Here is a 24,995-nt window from a genome sequence, read left to right on the forward strand (position 1 = left end):
CAATGTCACTGACAACCTTGGAAATTGAAGAAAAAAATTGTATTAATATGTCTCTAAGCAAGTTTGTGTTACTCTGATATACAATGACTCTAAAATATAGTACTATATATAACTCTTCATTACACTGTCATACTTAATTCCATTGAGGTTCATCCGCTTTCTTTCCAATGAAGAGCAAAAACTTAACACCTGAATACAAATAGTTCCTTTCTGAGATATATTTCAATATCAACAGAGAAATTTTCTTGTATGTTCATAAATAAAAATACAAAATGCCATCATTTTATAATTCATTTGTACAACTCTTGGGTACCCTCCTGGCTCTAGGCATTATGTTATATTAATTATTTACATTACTCTGCACTATCAAATCCCCATGCAAGAAAGCAAAGTGAAGATACATTTTACACTGTAACCATTAGTCAAGTCCACTATTACTGAGTCTCATAAATAATATTACAAGGTAAAAATTGAAAGCAGCAGAAGATCAAGTAGGAGAAGTGAATTAAACAAATATATTTATCTTTGCTGTTTATTTCTTCTTTATAAAATATACATTTAGAAAACATGAGATATATATGAAAAGTGATTTATATATCTGTAAATTTTATGAAAAATCTCAGCCAATAGCATGTTTGATACAGTTTATGTCTTCACTTTTCAGTTAGATAAATATTTTAAATATCATATATTCACCTGCTAAAGTATTAATGAATTGCCTGAAGCTCTAGGTGAAATTGATGGTGCTATTTAGTTAGTGAGAGGAAACACTATACCCACTTAAATGTTGAAGCACTTTTAAACCAATGCAGTTGCTTCTCCCATGTGATTATGTCAAACCTTATAAATGGCAACCAACTGATTATATATTTATATGTGACCTCAACTCTGCGATATGCAATGTGTATGTAAAGTATATACTAAGAAGCCATTATTTTAATGTGTCTTTCTACAGGACAATTTTCCACAGTTATAGGTAGAATATATATATGTATATATATGTATATGTATATATAGAATATATATATACACACACACACATATATATATCTTTAGGAAAATTTCTCCTAAATATTAAATTTAGATCAAAATGGCATAAATGTATCAAAGAAGAAAATGATTTTATTATTGGGTGATTTGTAAGACATCACAAACTGTTATGATATTCTTAAATAAAGGTGTTGTCTGAAGAATTTTTTTTTAAATTTAGCCTGAGGCTCCAGATGTGAAAATCTGTTATTTTTTCCTCCTAATTTACCAGACTGATGACTTTGTCATTATTCTGTCAGAAAAACAATTGGAAACAAATGCAAGCTTGCTAAAAAAGTTTAAATAGGACATGAGACTAGGAAAAAAAAAAAGATCATCTATATTTAGTAAGGCAAATATATAAATATGTGGAAAAGTCACATTCCGTCTAGGCTATGCTGATTTATTAAGGTTACTGGGGAATAAAAGACAGAAAAAGTGATTCATCTGCTTACAATGATTAGGCTTTTTAAAAATATAAGAAGAAGTTCTTGCAGTATGGAAATATAAATAGAATATAAACCTGCTACTACGCTAATTGGTACAATTCCATTTACTCTAGCTACCAAAACAATATTCTGCTGATTTAATATCAACCTTTCTGTCCGTCCACTTTAGCATTCTCAGTTAAAATAGTCTGTTATTCAATCAACTGTACTCCACAATCTTTAAGCTACAGAATATATTTCTGAGATAGTTTTTTTGTTTGTTTGTTTCTCTTTACCCAACAATCTTCTCAAATGGCTACTGACCTAGAAAACGGAAGAATGAAATATTTTCTTTAAAACTCACTGCTTTTGCATTTCCAGTCAGTGACAGTCAAGAGGAAGGTGGGAGACAAGATCATAAAATAGCTACAAGGCATACTCTGGAACCAAGACCATGGTCATCTGACTCCCAGCATTCCTTATCTGTGTGATTTCGAGCAATTTATTTTTAGGTCTGGGTGCCTCACAAGTTCCTCAATGCCACTGCAGAGCAAAATATACCCTACAAAACAGGGATATCACAGGATAAAATAGTATTATTTGTGTGATGTCTCATGGAGTGCTCAATACAGTTTAGTTTTTATTCCTAGATCACTATTACTAATGTCTCACTATTTGCAAGGCATTGTAGCCTGGGTATTTGTAATTTGAAATAGTTTCCTAAGAAAACATCCTGTAAGTCTTTGTCTTCCTCCAGCTTAGAACTCTGTTCAAATGGTGATAATCCCATGATCATTACTAAGTGTGGTTTCTTGGCCAATGTTTAATGCATGGCAATTAATCACACCAGAAGCTGAAAGTGTCACATTATAAAGGTATTACCACACCCTTGTCTAATTGACCGTGTAATCTATTACAATATCAAAATTTAAAGCTGAAGATGTGTCCAAGGGTCTTTAAAATAAAAGGAAGAAGTTCGACACTGGTCACCTAAGACTTCTTTTAATAAAAAATCTTTATTTTAGAGTAGTCCTAGGTTCACAGCAAAGTTGAGTGGAGGGCGCCTGGGTGGCTCAGTTGGTTAAGCGACTGCCTTCGGCTCAGGTCATGATCCTGAAGTCCCAGGATCGAGTCCCATGTCGGGCTCCCTGCTCGGTGGGGAATCTGCTTCTCCCTCTGACCCTTTCCCCTCTCATGCTCTCTCTCACTCTCTCGATCTCAAATAAATAAATAAAATCTTTAAAAAAAAAAAAAAAGTTGAGTGGAAAGTATGGAAAGTTCCCATACACCCTCTGTTCTCACACACACACACAAAACCTCCTGCAATGTCAACATCCTCTAGCGCAGTGGTAGATTTATACCAATGAACCTACATTGATACATCCCCACCTGAAGTCCATAGTTTATATTATAGTTCACTCCTGATATCTGGCAAATGTATAAGGATATGTATCCACCATTGTAGGTGTATACAAAATAGTTTCACTGCCCCCAAATCCTCTGTGCTCTGCCTATCCATCCCTCTCTCTGCCCCAACACCCGGCAAACACTGATCCTTTTATTGTCTCCAAGGTTTTACTTTTTTCAGCATATCATATGGTTGGAAAATGTGGTATGCAGCCTTTTCAGATTGCTTCTTTCACTTAGTAATATGCATTTAAGTTCCCACCATGTGTTTTCATGGCTTGATAGCTCATTTATTTTTAGCACTGAATAATATTCCATTGTCTGAGTGTACCAAAGTTTACTAATCCATTCACCTACTGAAGGACATTTACTTGCTTCCAAGTTCTGACAATTAAGAATAGAGTTGCTACAAAAATCCAGGTGCAGGTTTCTGTGGTAAACAGAGGTTTTCAAATCATGTGGATAAGTATCAAGGAGTGTGATTGCTGAATCATATGGCAAGATGGTTTAGTTTTGCAAGAAACTGCCAAACTGCTGTCCTTCAAAGTGCTCGTAACATTTTGCATTCCACCAGCAATGTATGAGAACCCCTTTTCCTCCACATCCTCACCAGGATTTGGTTTTGTCAGTATTTTGGATATTGGCTATTTTAATAGTTTTAATAGGTTTGTAGGAGCATTTCACTGTTTTAAGTGACATGAGAGGTTGAACATCTTTTCATATACTTACTTGCCATCGTATATCATCTTTGGTGAGGTTTCTGTTCATGCCTTTTGCCCATTTATTAATTCCATTGTCTGTTTTCTTACTGTTGAGTTTTAAGAATTCTTTGTATATTCTGGTTAACAATCTTTTGTCAATTGTGTCTTCTGAAGATATTTTCTCCCAGTCTGTGGCCTGTCTTCTCATTTTCTTACAGTGTCTTCTGTATTTTTTTTTCTTTTTTTAGTTTTAATGATATCTAGCTTAATTCTTCCTTTCATGGATAATGCCTTGCCTAATGATAGTGTTGTGTCTAAAAAGTTACCATACCCAAAGTTATGTAGGCTTTCTTTTATTTTATCTTCTAGGATTTTTACAGTTTTGCATTTTAAATTTGAAATTTAATCTATGATCCATTTTGAGTTAATTTTTTGAAGGGTGTAAAGTCTGTGTCTAGATTTTTTTTTTCCCATGTTGATGTCTGGTTGTTCTACCGTTTGTGAAAAAAGCTGTATTTGTTTCATGGTATTGTCTTTGCTCCTGTGTCAAAGAACAGTTGACTCTACTTATACAGACCTATTTGTTGCCCCTCTATTCTGTTCCACTGATGTATTTGTCTATTATGTCATCAATACTACAGTGTCTTGATTGCAGCTCTTTGGTAAGTCTTAGAAGTTGAGTTGTGTCAGTCCTCTCACATTATTCTTCTTCAATATTGAGTTGGATATTCCAGGTTTTTTTCCTCACCATATGAGCTTTAGAATCTATCTGTTGATATTCATCAAATAGCTTGCTGGGATTTTGACTGAGATTTCACTGGATCTACAGATCAAGTTGAGAAGAACTGACATCTTGACAAGATTGAGTCTTACGATCCATGAACATAGAATATATTTCCATTTATTTAGTTCTTCTTTGATATCTTTCATCAGAGTTCTCTTGTTTTCCTCAGATAGACTTTGTACAAATTTTATTAGATTTATAGCTAAGTATTTTTTGGTACTATTGTAAATGGTAATGTGTTTTTAATTTCAAATGCCACTTGTTCATTGCTGATACATAAAGCACTTTTTGTACTTTAATTTTGTATCCTGTGATCTTGCTATTACCACTTATTAGTTTTAAGAGGCTTTTTTCATAAGTTCTTTCAGATTTTTTATGTAGATAACCATGTAACCTGAGACCAAAGTTTTGCTTCTTTCTTCCTAAACTATATGCCTCTTACTTCTTTTTTGTTGTTGTTGTCTTATTGCATTAGATAGGACTTCTGGTACAATTTCAAAAATCAGTGGTGAGAAGCGGTATCCTTGCCTCTTTCCTGATCTTGGTGGGAAAGGTTCAAGTTTCTCACTCTTTAGTATGGTGTTAGTTAAACGGTTTTTGTACATGTTTTAAAGAAGTTCCCATCAGGAGCGCCTGAGTGGCTCAGTTGGTTAAGCAACTGCCTTTGGCTCAGGTCATGATCCCAGGGTCCTGGGATCAAGCCCTGCATCGGGCTCCCTGCCCAGTGGGGAGCCTACTTCTCCCTCTCCCTCTGTCTCCTAGCTCATGCTCTCGCTCTCACTCTCTATCTCAAATAAGTAAATAAAATCTTTAAGGAAAAAAAAAAAAAGAAGTTCCCCTCTATTATTAGTTTGCAGAGAGATTTTAGCCATGAATGAGTGTTGAATTTTTTCAAACTCTTTTCTGTATCTATTGATATGACCATGTGATTTTTTCTTCATTAGCCTGTAATGGGATGAAATGCATCAACTGATTTTTAAATGTTGAAACAAACTTGAATATCTGGAATAAACTCCATTTGGTCATGGTGTATAATTTTGTTTATACATTGTTGGATTCAATTTGCTAACATTTTATTGAAAATATTTGCATCCGTATTAATGAAAGATTTTGGCTTTTTTTTTTCCTTTCTTTCTTTTTTTGTAATGACTTTGTCTGGTTTTAGTAATTCAAGACTAACAAAATAAATTAGGAGGAATTACCTCTGTTTCTATTTTCTGGGAGAGATTGTTGAGAATTGGTATGATTTCTTCTTTCAATGTTTCATAGAATTCACCAGTGAACCCATGTAGACTACTTTTTCCTGTTCTGGAAGGTTATTAGTTGTTGTTTTAATGTCTATAATTTGAATTGTCTATCTCTTCTTGTGTGAGTTTTAGCAGATTGTGACTTTCAAGGAATTTGTCCATTTCATCTAGATTCTCAAATTTGTAATTATAGAGTTGTTCATAGTATTCTTTTAGTATCCTTTTAATATCCATGACATCTGTAGTTCATAGCCCCTCTTTCACTTCTCCTGATATGAGCAATTTGTGTTTTCTCTTTTTTTCTTTTTCTTAGCCTGCTTAGAAACTTATCAATTTTCCAACCAAAAAGCTTTTGGCTTTGTTGATTATCACTACAGATTTCTTGTTTTCAATTCCATTGGTCTCTGCTCTAATTTTTATTATTGATTTTCTTCTGCTTCCTTTGGATTAATGTGTTCTTTCTTTCTAGTTTTCAAAAGTGGAAACTCATAAGGTTTTTAAGGACAATATGTTGTGACGTGGTATCTTTCTTCTAAATTACTCAAATTAAAAATGAAGATTTACTTGTCATGTGAACGTAAATCCTATCTCCTTGGGATATGTCTTTTCTCCATCTCAAAATCTGTATCTAATCATGAGTAAAGCTTTTTTTTTTTTTAAAGATTTTATTTATTTATTTGAGACAGAGAGAATGAGAGACAGAGAGCATGAGAGGGAGGAGGGTCAGAGGGAGAAGCAGACTCCCTGCCGAGCAGGGAGCCCGATGCGGGACTCGATCCCGGGACTCCAGGATCATGACCTGAGCCGAAGGCAGTCGCTTAACCAACTGAGCCACCCAGGCGCCCCATGAGTAAAGCTTTTCGATAATCTGATTATAAAGCATAACAAATTTCAAGAAGAGAGTGAGAGAATGTCATTCTGTCTTAGGTATGACTGGCAGGCCTCTCTGGAAACTGGACAAAAACATTCACTTTAATTCCCACCCACTCATTGGCAAACCTTTCCATACTTTACCCCCCCTGGAAAATTAAAAACCACTTCTACAGAGATTAGTTAGATTAAAAAAAAAAGAGAGAGAGAGAGAACGAGAAAAAAAAATGAAACAACGAAACTAAGAACATTAGTAGGAGGTAAGGCATCAATTAAAGTAGAGTACTTAACAGGTTATGGCAAAGAAAGTGACTATTCCTTACACTGGTAGTGATAAAATTGGATGAAATGGAATATTCTAACTAACCAGAATGATTCTATTCCACCAAAAATATCTTTTATGAAGAGATGTAGTATGGTGAAGGATAAACAGCTGTTTAGAGACCCATGAAGCATGAAGGAAAAGCAACAAAATAGAATATTATTGTATGGATTACAATAACTAGAAACCCAACCAGGCGAAGAAAATTGATATTGTTATTGAAATACATCACAAGAAGAAGCAAATGAGATTTCAGAGAAGAGGATAAAGTTATGATAAACAATGGATGGATTGGCTCCAATGTCATTTTCTCAATGATACCACACTGACCACTCCAGTCAATGTAGTGTTTCTTTTTCATCCTCTACGTGTAATCTCTTGCCTTATTCTACTTTCCCATATTACCTACATCTTTAATATATAATTTGCCTACTTGTTATATTTATTGTGTCTCTCTCAAACAAATGTAAGTAAGCTCAAGAATAAAGGTCAAAGCTTTATATGCCTGATTTTTCACTGATGTATCCTAACCATCTCCATGTGCTCTGGATTTTATCTGCCCAAAATTAACTCAAATTTACCTCTTGTTGCATTGCTCACCATCATCCTTCTTAAAACTGCAACCTACTTCCATCCATCATCTCTTCTTCCTCTATCATTACCCAGCACTTACAAGAATGATTTTTTCTGAAAAGTAAATATCATATCATTCTATAATTCCTTACTCTTACAAAAGCTTTAAAAGCCCTGCACAATCTGGCACAGTCTATCTCTTGAATGTTACCTTACCTCATGTTCTCCCTCACTCTTGACTATAGCTACATCCTCATTTAACTTTCTACAAATCTGAATATTCAGAGTTTTATTCTATCTCAGGGACTTTACACCAGTTACTCCTTCATTTGGAATGCCTTCCATTCCATTCCTTCTAAGATTAGCTCCTTTTCATTTTTAGGCTTTGTTTAAATGTCACTCCTTCCTTCTTTGATCAACTTCTCTTAAAGTTGCATCATTGGACTTTGAGAAGGTTATTAACTTCATATCCAAGTTAAACTGACAACTGAGGATACAAATAGTAGCTATCTGGGCAGTAAAGGGTGAGTTCCATAGTCCTGGGTTGTTCAAACTCTACATATTCCAAAGAAAGGCCTATAGCATAATTATGATACCAGATGCCCAAAAGGGTGAAACCATCTGTTTTCCCAAACAATCCCTACTTTTGGAAAGTAACAAGTTCAAATAAAAATCTATAAATCCGAGTTGCAGTGTTCTGGGAGACATTTTGGTCATACAATATGCTGATGATCCAGACCAATCATTGATGACTGAGTGGAATTCTAGTAATGTACTGGTATCTTTTGGCTCCCATTTTTCTGGTTATATCTACTACAAAAGATACCATTTGGGAAGAAATTTCTAAAAACTATTCCCCACTAGGCCATCAGAGTATGAGGTGGTATATAAGTCTTAGCATACTAATCACTATGTAACTATAAACAGTGATGGCTAAATGCTTACAAAGGTCCCTGATTATATGGACAAAATAGGTAACCATATGCCCAACAGGCCACAGTGTGCTGTGCACAAATACTTATCACCTGTGTTTTTTAGGTAGAAATCTATTAAGCTGAATTGTAAAAGACAATGATTTCTAATAGGAATAAAGCAGTAGGCATCACAGAATGCATCCAAAATGCCACAGAGGATGACCCTATCTTAAAAAGACAAGGAGGGCTCAAGCTAAATTATTATTGCCCCCAGCCAGTCTCAGTACAAGCCTGTGACCACGATAGAGTGACTGGCTTGTCTCCAACTGACTTAGAACCCAGAAATAACCGAATCATGGCCAATTTTAATGATGCTTGTCCATAATATATCTGTTATATGTGCAAGGACTGATTCTGGTGGGAAGGCATAGCAAATACATTTGTAATTCTCACTGGTTTGTTGTGTGATGGCACTATAAATGCTATACTAAAGGTAGATGTTCAGAAAAAATATAATTGCTTTAAAATAAGAGAGCCTAGGACAGGACCAGGCAGGTGAAGTGAGAAGTCAAATTTAATTCAGCAGACTCAGGTTGATCGAAGCATTCACATTCCAAAGAAAGAAAGAAACTGGATGGTTCTTGGAGGATAATCTTCTAGCTCTTTGAATGATCTGCCTGATAAGAGTGTTTTTGTATGCCTAGGGCCTTTGGCCATGTGGAACCAGTTTGGACAAACTGTGTGATTTATGGTGAATGTTTGTCTTTGCTCTCGGAGGGGGCTGGAGTCTGAGTAGCTATGGGCAATCATGGGGGTACTGCATGCCTATGTGACTGACCTCAACAAAATTTCTACATACCAGTGCTTAGGTGAACTTCCCTAGTTGACAATACTTTGATCATCGCTGGGAGAATTAAATGTGTCCCAGTGTGACTCCACTGGGAAGAGACTCTTTGAAGCTTACACCTGGCTTCTCCTGGACTTTGTCTTATGTACCATTTCCCTTTGCCCATTTCAATCTGTACCTGCTCACTGTAATGAACAGCAACACAAATACCAGAGCTTTTCTGAGCCCTCTGAGTTCTATCTAGTGAATTATCAAAGGTGGTTTAGGGGACAAAAACTAACAAGGTTGTAAGAATGAAATACGATAGTGTATGAAGAGTACTTACAACAGCGTCTGGCACATAAGAACCGGATCGTCTTATATTCATTATTACTATCTCAAATATTTCTCTGTTGTTCTCAAGAGAACTCAACACAATCTGTAATCACAATGTTTATCTGAGAATTGTCTGTTCCTGCCATTAGAATATAAACCCCACAGTGGCAGGGGTTTTGTCTGTTTGACTCACCATTTGACCCCTTGACCATCTGACATCTCACACAGTGTCAAGCACAGAGTAAATCACTGAATTAATATTACTTCAATAAGTGAATTAATAAATAAAAACATGACTAAGAAGCAAAAGAACTGTGATAAATTAGCTTTGGAATTAGCTGTAAAGAGTATCATAATGTTTTTATTTAAATATCTCAAGTAAAGTTAAATTGGAAAAGACTTACTTGGTTTTATAATACCCTCCAAATTAGAACTAAGAACAGTAAAAAGCAAAAGTGATTTAAATGTAGATTTTGGCTAAATTTTAAAAGAGCACTTTCTGGGGTGTCTGGGTAGCTCAGTCGGTTAAGCATCTAACTCTTGATTTCTATTCAGGTCATGATCTCAAGGTCATGAGATGGAGTCCCACCTTGATCTCCATGCTGGCTGTGAAGCCTCCTTAGGATTCTCTCTCTCCCTCTCTCTCTGCCTCTCCCTCCCCTGCACTCTTGCTTTTTATCTCCCCCTCTCCCCAAAGGAGCACTTTCTAACTGTGATTTGACCAAAGATGGCTCAGGTAGTCTTCAGGGACTGTGTTTCTCATTAGAGAGGTTCAGGCAAAAACTCTACTTTTTTTTTTTTTTTTTTTTTTAAACAGAGCTATTATAAGGCAAATTCAGTCATTTCATCTGCTTAGATTAACAGCTCTTAAACCTCCTGGCAAGTCTCAGATACTGATTCAAATGACCAAATACTGTTTTCTCTTAAAAGTATTTGCAATCATTCATAAAACTTTAATATTCTTCTTTCTGGATTTTTTTCAATTTCCGATCAAATATAGAAAACCCCACCATAACAAGAATATGTGAAGTCCAAAAATTCTCAGTACTGTAAACTACAGAACCGCAAAACACATGGCTGAACTTACCTCAAGGACCTGATATCTGGGATGCTAGTTTATCCATCTATTTCTGATTGTATTTGGCGCCACCTGGTGGCAAATGTCCCCTCGCGTTTAACTATAATCAGAGGCTTTTCTGGGTACTGGAGTGTTAGCTGAGACTCCCAGCAGACCTGCACTGATGCAGGTAATATTTTCAGTTTTCATTTCACTGCAATAATCCAACCCAGGGATATTGGGTCAGGAGAAAACTGGAGTTATCAAGTCCCTATCTGGTCCCACTGCAATAATTAGGGCGAGAACACAAGACTCTGCGAGCAATGTCAGGCTCATAGCTTAGTCCCACCACTTGCTAAATGTAAAACCTTCCATTCATCTAAATTTGTTTGGCCTTAATTTATGTGTAGAAGAGAAGTAATAATAGTAATTTCTCCATAGGGTTTTTGTAATGATTAAGTAGATAATTCATAGAAGTTTTTACAAGGGTTCCCCGCACTAAAAAAAAAAAAAAAAAGGTGCTTTCGGTGGTTTTATGTGTTTCCCTTCATGTGGAACAAAAGAGGGTGGAAGCAGACCACTCTGTGTATCAACCTAAGAAATTAAAGAAATTATAGAAAAGAGAAAATTGCCTTTAGAATGTGTTGGCCTATATAAAGGTGGCAAGAAAACATTTTTAAAAAGCTGATTTCTTGCATTAATTTCTTTACAGATGTTATTTATTTATTTGACAGACAGAGAGAGCATGAGCAGGGGGAGGGGCAGGGGGAGAAGGAGAAGCAGGGTCCCCACTGAGCAGGGAGCTCCACAGGAAACTGAATCCCAGGACCCTGAGATCATGACCTGAACTGACTGAGCCCCCCAGGTGCCCCTTGCATTAATTTTTTTTAAATTATGAGTTAAAATGCCTTCCAAGCATGACCTTCTGTGGGGATAATTTTTCTTCCTGCCTTTTTGAGCCCAAATTCAGCAATTAGATACTTATTGCACACCTATTACACTATTATTTCTTGTTGTTTTGCATGCTTCAAACCACTAGTGATTCAGTAACTGCCCATCCTTTGCCTTATCTAACAAAAATTTTGCCAGGAAGGTGGAAAGGAAGTAAGCAGGGTCTCACTGTGTACTCAGGGCTGCTACCCACATGCCATAGAAACATGGATGCAGGGCGCCTGGGTGGCTCAGTTGGTTAATTGACTGCCTTCGGCTCAGGTCATGATCCTGGAGTCCCGGGATCGAGTCCCGCATCGGATCGGGCTCCCTGCTCAGCGGGGAGTCTGCTTCTCCCTCTGACCCTCCTCCCTCTCATGCTCTCTGTCTTTCATTCTCTCTCTCAAATAAATAAATAAAATCTTAAAAAAAAAAAAAAAAGAAACATGGATGCAATCAAATATTTGTCCAGCCTAACTCCTGCTGGTTTTTCCAGCCTAACTCTTGCAGGTTTTTCAAGCTGTGATCAAAAATAATACATTTGATTACACACTCACGACTATATCTCTCGGCTGTATTGTGTCTCTCTGATGTAAGAAGAAATTAAGCTAAAAATACGTGAGAATGTTGGGTTTGCAGAATGTGTGTGCATAAGAGAGAGAGACAGAGAGAAAGAAAGGAATTAAAACCATAAAATTGGGGTGCCAGTGGCTCAGTTGGCTATGCACCTGCCTTTTACTCAGGTCATGATACCGGGGTCCTGGGATGGAGTTCCGCATCGGGCTCCTTGCTCTGTGGGGAGCCTGCTTCTCCCTCTGCCTGACACTCCCCCTGCTTGTGTGCTCTCCCTTTCTCTGACAAATAAATAAATAAAATCTTAAAAAATAAAGTAAAATAACACTATTTCACTTTACAAAATAAAATGTCTTCAATGAAAAAGAGTGCTGATTAATACAAAACGTTTAGCATGGGAAGGGGACCAGACAGGCATGGGCTGCACAACGAAGGAGTTTTATTCTCTTTTCTATCTTCCTACATCTTTCTCTTCTAGTGAACGGCCTTTGATGTACTTCAATCATGCTTTCTCCTACAGGTAATCACTGACCTTGATTTGGGCTGTCACCATTGAAAATAATGCATTTAATCTTTATTTTTACTGGAGTGTAAGCTTCTTCAGGGGAATTGCTGAGTTTATTTCTTAGTCTGTATCCCTGACATCATTAATTCAATGCCATACATCAAGGACAGAAATATATGATTATATAAACGTCTTTTTTTTGCTTCAACATTACTATTTAGGAAAGGGGCTGAAAGAATATGCTAATTGGACACTTCATTATTTTAAGCACAAGGACTGAGTAAGCAATTGGGACTTCCCTTTTTTATCTATTCATAAAAGCAGTTTAATCTCCTTACAGGAACTGCCAAATTTCTTCCAAGTGAAAAACTTAAACTACTTATTCATGATACTTTTTGACAGATTAAACGCCAACCTGTTTTTTTTTTTCATCAATAAAGGATATATTTCAGATCAGTGTTGATGACAGTAACATTTAGAAATAACAATTACTTGCTTCCTAGGGTTTGGGGTAATCTGACAGGTTTTTTACAAGCTTTTGACTGCATCTTGGTACATGCCAATCATTACCAAGAATTTTTTTTTCTTCTTTTTCATGCCTGTAATCATTTAAGTATATATGTCAAATGTATGACTGGGACAGAGGAATGCAAAATTTGGGCCTTTAAGCTAAGTGTCAGGAGAGAAGGTATATGAACTTGAGAGGACCTTTGTTTTTCATGCAGAGTTTCTGATGATCCAAATATACTTCCATCCTTTCACAGCCTACAGTCATATGTAAATTGTGGTATTTTATGCTAGTAATTTGCTAAACTGGTATTTAAACAAAGTTTTAAGCACAACTGCTCAGGAAAATGTACAATCTGGTGAATCAGCAAACATTCGTCTCTATGTTTTATGTATATTTTTCAGACATATGACCCATTTTATTTTCCTATTTCACAGGAAGAATATTTTTTTAAAATTCTGTAGAGAATTGTCCTTCATTATATGAAATAGTTCTGAAATCATAGCCCAGAATTTTATTTTGTGAAAATATGATTACATTTCAAATGTGGTGCAGATGAATATCTGTGTGAAATAAATCATTCTCTGAATTTGCTTTTCAATTGGATGCGGGGTAAGTTTTTTTAAAGTAGTATAAGGAATGATATACAAATATGAGTATTATAATAAATATCTCTAAATATATCATAAATTCAGTGAGACACACAAGGAGATTCTAGTCACAGAATTCCTCCTGCCAAAATCCCAATTATTTTTGAGAGATATAATGCAGAGAGTAAATGAGAAACAAATGAGAAATGAAATATTTTTACTTCTTACATTCTATCATGTATCTCATGAACCAAATTATTCCAAAACTGTTTAAAGTGTACCCATGTACTACATACTTCTAATTCTCAGAGATCTCGCTTGAATTCAAATACAGTGTAAATGGTGGCTATTATATAATAAAGATTTTGACTACCTTCATCCCTGGTTCCTGGGAAGGAGATCCTAAGTCTTAGAATTTGGACAATGTTTTCAGTCACAGGGCCATTGATTTAATCAATCATGGCATAAGTAATCCAACTTCAACTTGGGACCTCATAGAGTGAAGCTTCCTGGCTAGTGCACACATTAACGTGCTGGGATGGTGACTTGGCCCAATTCTACTAGAAGAGGGCACCAAAACGCTATTTGGGACTCTTCCAGACCTTACTCTCTGTAGTAAGCTCTTCCTGAGTTGTATCCTTCATAATAAAATGATAAATGTTGAGTGCTTTTCTGAGCTCGATGAGTTATTCTAACAAATTGTCAAACCTGAGGGAGTCATGCAAACCTTTGTATCTGAATTCAGGCCCTCAGAAGAATGGATGGACTGGTGACCTCACTTGCAGCTCATCTCAAATGAGTACGAGATATGCACTACCTCCAGGCGGTGTTCTGTGTCAGAAGCAAATTACAGTACACCAACTGGCGTTGAAACAGAACGGTGGACAACATTTTAAAACCATATGTCCTAAATATGCATATAGTAAATTTAAAGATTTTCCTAACATAAATATATACACAAATCCTACAGGAAAAAGATTCTTAATGTGCACCCAACGTTGACTAACTTGATAGAAACTCCTCAAACAAGTATCAACTGACTACAAAATCCAAATTAATTTAAAAATATTAAAGTACAAAACTAGTATCATTAAACACGCTATTGGGACAAATGCTTTTGCCACCTGTTATATAGACCTGGAAGGCTGCCTGATTTGAATGACTGCAAATCTCTGTTCATTTGGCCTTCCCGGGGTCTGAATGCATCAACTATCAATTATACAGCAGTGCCTCTAGCTTGCGAGCTCTTCTTTTTAGCTTATGGCCTTCATGCTTATATTTGCTTTATATTACAAGAACACTAAAATATATTAATATATAATATGTAATATGATACATTCACTCAGCACACTCAACCTCCCCAATTATGAGATTGTCATAAATCTAGTAGAGTGGACTATCATTTGAAATAAATTTTTAGTGATCATCTAATTGTGAATATACTAAAAATAATTTTAATCTCACTGATATGAGGAATTCTTAATCTCAGGAGACAAACTGAGGGTTGCTGGAGTGGTGGGGGTGGGAGTGATGGGGTGGCTGGGTGATAGACATTGGGGACAGTATGTGCTATGGGGAGCGCTGTGAATTGTGTAAGATTGTTGAATCACAGATCTGTACCCCTGAAACAAGTAATACATTATATGTTAAAAAAAAAAAAAAAAAGAAGATAGCAGGAGGGGAAGAATGAAGGAGGGGAAATCGGAGTGGGAGATGAACCATAAGAGACGATGGACTCTGAAAAACAAACTGAGGGTTCTAGAGGGGAGGGGGGTGGGAGGATGGGTTAGCCTGGTGATGGGTATTAAAGAGGGCACGTACTGCATGGAGCACTGGGTGTTATACAAAAACAATGAATCATGGAACACTACATCAAAAACTAATGATGTAATGTATGGTGATTAACATAATAATTTTTTTAAAGATTTTATTTATTTATTTGACAGAGAGAGACACAGCGAGAGAGGGAATACAAGCAGGGGGAATAGGAGAGGGAGAAGCAGGCTTCCCGCGGAGCAGAGAGCCCGATGCGGGGCTCAATCCCAGGACCCTGGGATCATGACCTGAGCCGAAGGCAGACGCTTAACGACTGAGCCACCCAGGTGCCCCCATAATAAAAAATTAAAAAAAAAATTAGCTCCCAATAAATTACTCTAAAATTTGGACATCATAAGGGCTTAATTCATATTTGTTGAACAAATACATGAAAATTATATAAATAAAAAAATGCAGCAAATGCCATAGAGGCATTTTAATTCCTAACTTAGTCCATTTTTCTGTGTGTGTAGTTACTGATCCTTTTTTCTATCTAATCAGTTGCATATTCATGTGTTATACTTTTGTTTTCAACAATCTGGCTTTTCTTTTGTCTAAATTGATCCATAGGGAAATTTCTTTCTGTTTTGTAATGGAGGTGCGCTAGATAGCAAGAGAAAACCCATACACAGGCTGATAGTCCAAAGTTCTCAATCAATATTTCAGGGACTTCTTTGTCACAGCATGAAGTGATCTTATGCATTTGTAGCCAGAATCCTTTTAATCAATAACCTAAACTGAATCAAAAATGTTTCCAATAGTTTTCAGTGTTTCACTGCTCTTTCAGTATAATAAATATCAAGACCAAAAGATTACATGAACAACTGAAGCCAAATGTCTTTGCAAACAAAGACTAAAAAGTAATGATGTTGGAGCCTTGTTTTCACACTTCACAGTGATGTCCTAGAAAATTTACCTAGAAAATTACTGATATTTTCTTGTACACACAACACTCTATTATGGAGTTAAAATTTAGCTATTAAGAAATGATTGCACAGATCAGATTTATTCAATTTTACTGATAATTAGGGCAGTCTGTACATCTTTTTACCTTTAAATTTGTTTTTCACCTTTAAAATTGTTCGACTAATTTTAACACTCCTTTGAACTTAATATTTAGAAATACTAATATTTAACTATTTAATATAAATATTAATATTTTGAACTTAATATTTAGAAAATATTGTAAGATTTTAGAATCTTGTGTGGGAAAGAAGTAAAATATTTATCTTTAATAAAATAGCCATCATTAAATTTAGCCTCAACTGCTGTGTAGCACAGATATTCACTAGAAACTAAACTTTGTAAAATTCTTGACTGTGATAACCATGGGTTTAAAAAATAGTTTTGCTACAAGGAAATGATATTTAAGTCAAATTTTATACCATGGAAATAGATGGATAAATGATATTACTAGGTGAGCTATTGTTTCTCTATGCTTATTTTAAATTTTCATATACTATCTTTTTTTCCCAATTTTCAGATGTTGACACTAAATATTCACATTGTGAAGATTAAATAAAATAAAAATGACAATTGAATTCTGGCAGAAAAAATTACACAATGCATATAGTTAGAGGATTTGATAATGAGAAATGGTGAAGTGCACCCTCAGGAGTCTAATTAGGGTCCACAAAGGCACAACGTATTTGGAAACACGGTAAGTAGAAACTGACTTTTCTCAATTATTCCTTACTTCAATAATAATAAATGCCTATCTTTTGGAGGCCCTTTCTTCCCCTGTATATAATACTCATCTAATCCAATTCCAAAGTTAAGAGTTCAATATTTTACGTATATACATATATTTTCTTATTTTACTTGATAAGATATTCACATTGTAAAAATTAAGTAGAATGTAATCCACATACACCATATGTACACACAATATACATACACATATATACATCCACACGTGTGTATGTAAAGATCTGTGAATGAGTTTTAAATTATAATTAACTTTAGATTAACACAGAAGAGGAGAAAATTAAAATTATATTCAGCACATACTTTATTCCAAATATATTTAACTCATCATCCTAAATCAATTATTTAATTCTTATAAGCCAAGAAGGTAGGCTTTTTGGTATTTTATATTTATGCCTATCATAGTTCAATGATTTTCTGAGGAAACAAATATATGAAGAAACACTGAGGTTAAACTTTCAAAGATCACAGGGCTAGTAAAAGTTTCAGAGGCGAAATTCAAACCCAGATCAAGGTAAGTTCAGAATCCAGGACTTTAACCTAAATGGCTCCCTTCTGTGAAGTACAAATATCTGTGTCTGAGAGAATGAGGAGTGCCTCCAAGTTTTCCATTTCTGCAATTAGAGGAAGAAGCTGCTGTAAAGGATGTTCAATTTAGTTGGAAATTAAACAACAGGAATGACAACAAAACTTCAGTCTTCACCGTTTTGCCTAGAGTGGATCCATCTAACCTTCACCTGCCTCTGTACAAACAGAAACTGCGTACTGAAATATTTCTGTCTTGCAGCTGCAAGTACAGGCAGCTGTTCTTTGCATGTTTTATGAAGATCTTTTTTAAAAACGCAGATGATTCCTTATAAAGGAAGTTCTCATTCTGAAGATTTTATAACAGGGCACACATTATAAAGTGCAATGCACTTAATTCTCCCCCTTCACTTACTTGATAATGCACAAGTACGATGATAGTACAGATGTGGTGATACATGATTACTCTCTAAAATTTAACTATATAATTGTTTTGTGATCATAAGCCTACATAGCGTCCTAAAGACTTCCAACTATCCTGTGTTTAAAATAATTTGTGGGGCGCCTGGGTGGCTCAGTTGGTTAAGCGACTGCCTTCGGCTCAGGTCATGATCCTGGAGTCCCGAGATCGAGTCCCACAAAGGGCTTCCTGCTCAGCAAGGAGTCTGCTTCTCCCTCTGACCCTCCCCCCTCTCATGCTCTCTCTCTCTCATTCTCTCTCTCAAATAAATAAAATCTTAAAAATAAATAAATAAAATAAAATAATTTGTGATGGTACAAAAGCAGAATTGTTAGCAACTCTTAGAGCTACTGCAATCCATAACATTGTGTGTAAAATACAGTTAGGACAAATCCATAGTGCAGTAGCCAGGGAAAAATGTTCACTGGTATTGCATAGGACATAACAAGGTGCTCATATTTCTAACCAACATGGAGGCTAATTTTAGCTCAGATTCAAGCAGTGAATTACTCTTCCCGCCAAAATTCTGGGCAGGATCTAACTCCTTTCTATTAATGCGGCAGTGAGTAACACATCAGTTGAGTGAAAGATACAGCCATGATTTGACGAGTCCACAGATGAGTAGAGAAGCCATTCCATGGGAATAAGGAATACATGGCAGGCATGTTACAGAGTCTATTAGAGAAAAGTGAAAAAAAAAAAAAAATCCATAGGAATACAGCTGCTCCTCTGAAGTAAAATGAAAAACTGTCAGTACAGAAACTTGGAAATTTCTACCAGGAATAATTTGGATTCTGATAAAAAGAAGAGGTGTTAGGCAATTGTGAGAGAAGAGAGGTGGGACTCAGACAATGAATGAAGAAGAGACAGTAAGTTCTTATTAGAACAGATGCAATCTTCTTAGCCAACCCTGGATAAGATTTCCCCGTGTCTTTGTTAGGAGATAAATTACAACTACATCATATTCAGAGTTTTGTATACGGTTATGATTGTGGTTTCTGAAAGAAACTCTTCGTTCTTTTTGATTTGTTCAGTTGTTCTCAACTCATTTTCCTTGTTATTTCTGGAAAATGTCCATAAAAGAATGCTGTCTAGATAGTATGATAGATATCTATAATTACAGCCATATCTACATTTATAGCTTGATCTATGTATCTATATACCTATCTATGGACCTATGCATCTATTTGTGTCTATATATCTACTTACCTATCTATCTACAACTGATTCTGTAGATATGACTTAGTATTAGAGGTAAAGAAACAAGCAACCAATTAGTATCACTTTCATAGGATTATCCAGAAGTTCCTGACAAGCTATACCACACTTGTATTGTCATATATGTTTCCCATATCCAGACCAAACAGGAAGGGCAAACATTTGTTATGAAATGACTTAATGTCTAAATATTGTTGTTCTTGCTGACTCTATTACTGTCTACTCAAAGATACTTAGTTGTATCCAGAATAAATTTATTCCCTTGGAATTCAAACACTACTAATTTGGAATTTACCTTATTTTGGTTTGTTTCTGTTCAACAGAAGAAAAATGCTTCATTCTTTATAGTAAAAGACAGAAATACTATAGAAGCATCATGTTATAGTAGCAAGACCATTTCTATTTTTGACATCATTGTGTATAGGTGTCCGAAAAGTCTGACAGAAATTCAATATGGTTTGGAGTGCTCTCTTAACATTTTCCAGATATTGAGTCCAAGGATAGGAAATAGAGTGTACAGATTACTACAACTTATCAATGATAATTTAACTAAAGAAAGAAGATCCTTCTCTATATACGGAAATAAAAGTTTAATATGGTCATTTTACATACCAAATTAGACTAATTATTAAATGTTTTTAAACAATTTTAAAGGGTGTTTCCCAAGGTTTTCCTGGTATTTCATGCATCTTCACTTGGGATTAAATATTTTTAAATTTTTTTCTTCTCCACTCTGCTTTCTTTTTTTTAATTTAATTTAATTTTATTATGTTATGTTAGTCACCATACAGCACATCATTAGTTTTTGATGTAGTGTTCCATAATTCATTGTTTGCGTATAACATCCAGTGCTCCACGCAATACATGCCCTCCTTAATACCCATCACCAGGCTAACCCATCCCCCCACCCCCCTCCCCTCTAAGACCCTCAGTTTGCTTCTTGGAGTCCACAGTCTCTCATGGTTCATCCCTCCCCTCCTATTCCCCCCCTTCATTTTTCCCTTCCTTCTCCTAATGTCCTCCATGCTATTCCTTATGTTCCATAAATAAGTGAAACCACATGATAATTGACTTTCTCTGCTTGACTTAGCATAATCTCCTCCAGTCCCATCCATGTTGATGTAAAAGTTGGGTATTCATCCTTTCTGATGGCTGACTAATATTCCATTGTATATATGGACCACATCTTCTTTATCCATTCATCCATTGAAGGGCATCTCAGCTCTTTCCACAGTTTGGCTATTGTGGACATTGCTGCTATGAACATTAGGGTGCATATGGCCCTTCTTTTCACTACATCTGCATCTTTGGGGTAAATACCCAGTAGTGCAATTGCTGGGCCATAGGGTAGCTCTATTTTTAATTTTTTGAGGCACCTCCACACTGTTTTCCAAAGTGCCTGTAACCACCTGCATTCCCACCAACAATGTAAGAGGGTTCCCCTTTCTCTACAACCTCTCCAACATTTGTTGTTTCTTGCCCTGTCAATTTTTGCCATTCTACCTGGTGTAAGGTGGTATCTCAATGTGGTTTTGATCTGAATTTCCCTGATGGCTAATGATGATGAACATTTTTTCATGAAGTCCCCATGGTTTTAAAGGATAGAATCAATACCTGATTTTATTTGGGAAGAATCTAATCAAACAAAATTGTGTTGAAATTACAAAATCCACGTTTAAATGACAATGAAAACTTGTTCAGCATATTTTGTATATTACAATAATTTCTAATTAAAATTTTATTGATTTAAATAAATGTTATTGATTATTGATTTTGATTATTTCATAAAAGGAACTCATACCATATATTAAAGCCAAAGTAAATGCCCAAATTTCATCATGCCACTAATAAATCACTTATTTAGACAGAAGCTGACAATAAAGAAGAGTAAATTACAGCATGATAGCCATAGTGATATTATGAATAATCAGGATTAACACACGACTGTAGTGTCCTGTACTAAATTTTTTAAAAAGTCAAAAGGAAGTATAAAATATCCACAAGATATAGACACACATATAACTAATTTCAACATCTTAATGAGTTGCTACAAAATGTCAAAATTTAAATGAATCAAAATTTTAAATATATTTAAACAAAAACATTTCAATGACGGCATTAAGCAGACTCAAAAATCTGAGTGTGTAGGGACAGATAATGGGCTGTCTACTCACTGTGGTGAGGACTCAAATGGCAAAAATTTTCTGAAATGCCTTTTCCTCAATGTACTATTTTACAATTAGATCATACCCATCCTATTTCCTCTTAGGGCTACAATCCTTTCCCTGTTTGCTCTTTTGGTTGACAGCATCACTATAGTCAAGTCCAAAACTTTGGTTTCAAAGCTGAATTTGCTCCCCTGTTTTGCCCCCAAACTTGAAGCAGTTGCCAAATCTTTGGATTTTACCAAAACAATGGTGCATCTTGAGTCTTTCCTTTCTTCATAATTTTTATTTTCATTATCATAGTGAAAGCCCCCTCTCACTACCATTTCTCCAGATGTTTGTATGGCTTCTCTAATTTTTTTCCAACTACCTAAATGATTGTTAGTTTCAAGATAGCTGCTGTTGGTCTTCTAATTCTGTATTTCATTCTATAGTAATTTCATATAATTTATAACTGAAAGTGTCATATATATACATACACATATATGTGTACATATATTAGTATATTTGTATATTTCTCTAAAATCTATAATCAAAACTCTCTTTTAAGTGGCACACTTGAGGTTTACTTATCATAGAAATTGTCAAACATAGACAAAACTAGAGCATATGGCTTTAAGAATGATCAATATTTATCCCACTTTGGGCTCCCTGCTCTGAGGGAAGCCTGCTTCTCCCTCTCCTACTCCCCCTGCTTGTGTTCCCTCTCTTGCTGTGTCTTTCTCTGTCACATAAGTAAATAAAATCTTAAAAAAAAAAAAAGGGTGATCAATATTTTTCCACTTGTTTTGTATGTCCTTCCCTTATTGGCTTTTTTCTACAGTATTTTAAAGCAAAGCTCAGATAAAATGCCATTTGTCATGATACATCTCTCACTAATACAGACCTATTTTTTTAGACTTCTTTTTTAACAGGACCACTATGCATTCTTATACTAAGCTAAAATACTTCTTCAATATCAAACAATATGCTATCCATATTTAATTTCCTTGATAAATACTTTTTAGAGTTGGTTTGTGCAAATCACCATCAAATAACATTCACATACAGCATTGTTGTCAAAGTGCATAAAATTTTCACTCAATAACAATTCTCCTTTTTTGGATATAATGGATATGCTAGAAATAATGGGTTATTTTATCGATGTAATTCCCCACATGAAATTGACTACTTGCCTCTTTATGGTGTTATCTATCTTGTTATTCTATGGCCTATACTGTTTTGTTATCTGGAAAATTCAAATCCAATTGCCAGATAGATGTATCTACCCAAACTTGAAGCAGTCTTCTCCAACCTTACATGCTAAAAGTTATGTGATCTCATCTCCTCAACTCTTTATGTGTCAAATATTCTCTACCTCAGTTATAAAAGCATAAGCAGATATCAGGCAAGAAAAATAAACACCTGGCATACACTTTGGACATTCCACCTTCCTCATCCCCACACATCTATTTAAGCATTATATTTTGACTTTGCTACTCTAACCACTTCCCATTAAGTTTGTTTCCTCTACCTTTTTGCTTCCAGAAGTATCTGAACCCATTGGTCTATTGCTGAAAAACTTTGATGAGTTGAATGTAATTTTCCAATCGTCACTGTATTATTGAACATCTTTCAGATTTTTCCCCAAGTTATATTTATATTCACTTGTATGTTTTCAAAATTTTAAGTCTCTGTGTCTTAATTCACATGAACCCCTATGCCTATAATGTGGCTTCCTCCCATTCCATATTGCTCACATTCAGTCATGTCCTATAAAGGCCATGATGGTTTCTTTCCCAACTTGAAATTAATTGCTTTCTCCCCTAAACTTGGGCTTAATTATTCACATTTATGGGACTAAATATTTCATTATTTTCTATTACAATATTTTGAGTATACTCTCCAGTTACACACTGAAACAAGTCAATGTCAAATAAACACGGTGTAGTACAGAAAATGGGCTGATGGAGAAAGCAAAGAATACCATGGCAGCAAATAAAAAGGATATGTGGACTCAGAGATCCCAGAGAGCTTCCAGGGGGTTGGGAAGGAGGAGGAGGTGGGCTGGATGGCATTTAAACTGAGATCAGAAGTATTCACACAAAATGACAAGGGAATTATGTTCCAGATTAAAATAATAAGGTTTTGTAAAGGCTTCAAATAAAGAATATATTATTAAAAAGAAGACTAGTAGACTTCCCATTGCTGGCCACGATGGTATAATCGGTTCCAGACAAGCCCTCTCATCTAAACAACTTAAAAACAAAACAGAACAAAATATTTAAAACATATATTTCCACAATTAGACAACAGGCTATACAGCACACTGATTCATGAGAAATGTAAAAATAATTAGATGAGGCTTAAGATCACTCTAACTTTCGGTTTGGAGGCATATACCCAACACCAGTACAGGGTGGGGACAGAGCACAATAATATCTATAATTTATGAAGACAGAAAGTTAAGCTCAGAGGAGTTAAGGTGGCTAAAATTTGTGTCAGAGTATTAGAAAGAGAAGGCCACACAGATAAGTAGCTCTAGTATCTACCTAAGTCCTCTTAAGTCTTTTGCTGAACACTAAACTAAACTTTCAGAGGGAAAGAACAGCTATTGAGGAACGATAAGCTTAAAAACCACCTTAACTTACAAGGCTGCAAGAGTTCCAAGCTTGAATAAGGCAGAGAAATTTGCTGAGTAAATGGAACATTCAGGAGGGACTCAAAAAAGGCCAAAACTTTGAAGTTGAGCTATGCTAGTTCTAAACTACCGCCTCTTCAAATCTCCCATAAAATTCTTTAAAAATGTGCTTAAACAGGTCAACTTAATCCTCAAATAAATCAACTGTCATCACAACAAAACACAATCCTCTTTAGAGGAAAACATCAAGATCCAGAAACTCAACAGCATGATGTTCATGATGACCAGTATACAAAGAAAAAGAGTAGACTAATGAAGAATCATGGACCAGGAGAAAAATATATGAAAAAAAAATAAATGGAAATGACAAATAAAATGGAAATAGTAGACATGTTCAAGGATTTAAAGGGAAATACGAATTATAATAAAGAGAGAAATGGAATTATCTGAAAAAGAAATCAAATGAAATTTTAAAGTTGTCAGTACAGTATCTAAAATTAAATATTCACTGGGTGAATTTAATAGCAGATTAGAAACTGCAGGAAAAATTTAATGAACTTGAAGACATATCTGTAATCGTATCCAATAAAAATAAATAAATGAGTAAAGTATCAGTGATTTGAATTAATATCAAGAAATCCAACATACAGGGCTCCTGGGTGGCTCAGTTGGTTAAGCGACTGCCTTCGGCTCAGGTCATGATCCTGGAGTCCCAGGATCGAGTCCCGCATTGGGCTACCTGCTCAGCGGGGGGTCTGCTTCTCCCTCTGACCTTCCCCCCTCTCATGTGCTCTCTGTCTCTCTCATTCTCTCTGTCTCAAATAAATAAATAAAATCTTTAAAAAAAAAAAAGAAATCCAACATACATGAAGTAAGAGTCCCAGA

General features: G+C 35.4%; 1 protein-coding gene across 1 annotated transcript in view; it reads right to left on the reverse strand.

Moving 5' to 3' along the window:
* Nucleotides 1-24,995, reverse strand: part of NCAM2 (neural cell adhesion molecule 2) — a 516,332-nt gene that overhangs the window by 342,670 nt on the left and 148,667 nt on the right. The window lies entirely within an intron of this gene.

The sequence above is a fragment of the Mirounga angustirostris genome, unplaced genomic scaffold, assembly GCF_029215605.1.
Source record: "Mirounga angustirostris isolate CCGP_5_RB_7025 unplaced genomic scaffold, mMirAng1.0.hap1 SCAF_1, whole genome shotgun sequence".
Classification (NCBI taxonomy): Eukaryota; Metazoa; Chordata; class Mammalia; order Carnivora; family Phocidae; genus Mirounga; species Mirounga angustirostris.